This window comes from Echinops telfairi, unplaced genomic scaffold (assembly GCF_000313985.2).
Source record: "Echinops telfairi isolate 266 unplaced genomic scaffold, ASM31398v2 ScPeMD7_2;HRSCAF=8, whole genome shotgun sequence".
NCBI classification, from domain to species: Eukaryota; Metazoa; Chordata; class Mammalia; order Afrosoricida; family Tenrecidae; genus Echinops; species Echinops telfairi.
In genome coordinates, this window is record NW_022103898.1 from 73,541,551 (window position 1) to 73,542,652 (window position 1,102).

The window sequence follows — 1,102 nt, forward strand, 5'->3', positions numbered from 1 at the left end:
GGCTTGTATGTTTTCTTAATGTGCAATTTATCTAAAACTCTTTCCAATACACATATGAGTGTCTATGAATTTGTTTCTCTAGTCTACCCGGAGTAACACAGCATGATCATTTTTAAGGGTGTTTAAATTAATCAGACAGTTAAGACCTACATTTTCTTTATCAAAATTTGAAAGATAAATTAATTTAAAATTTATCTCCTTAAAATATACCATTGTAAATTGAGGTATATTTTACATGACATACATATTTACTGAGTTACACCACTATCTTTTTGCAATAAAAAATATGAGTAAGAACTCAAAAGTCAGTCTAAACTACTAGCTATGGGATGGCAGAAGAAATTACTTAATAATTCCATGCACCAGTTTACCCTTGTGAATTCGGAAAAATGATAGTACCTTTCCCCTATGGTTGTTTTTGTATTAATGATTGTAAATTAAGTGAAATGCTTCTCCACACCATAATCCCAAACCAAACACCTTGCCATCAAGTTGGTATGGTCACCAGAGATAGGATTTCTGAGATAGATTATAAACCTTTATGGGACAAACATAGTCTCATCTCTGTCCGAGGAGCAGCTGCTTTGAGCCACCAAGCTGTTGTCATTCCAGCACCCATCTCTTCACACACAGTGTTGTAGAAATATCTGTTATTATATTGTTATAATCAATTTTATGAGTCCGTCATAAAGCTAGGTTGTAAAGATATAAAACTGAATAAGATAGCTTCCTCTTTGAAGACTTTGCTGCCTTTCGTGGGAGAATGAAGTAAGCTTACACATAGTGGGCTCTCTCACGGGAGGCATGGAATTCATCCTGAATTTGGTTTTTAAGTGGTCATGGCAATCTCTCAGGAGAATTGGGGGGACAGATGGTAGACAAGGGATAAGGAACAGGCGATATCATGTGAAAAGTCCAACACACACACACACACACACACACACACACACACACGTGTACTCTGAGAGGAACTCCAAGAGTGTTTCTATGAGGGTTACAGATCACATATTCATGGGTTTTTCCAAACAAACTATGTTTACACATGTCTGAGTAGCTCCAGACACCACCTACACGTATTGGGGTCTTGTTAGGGTGCATTCAA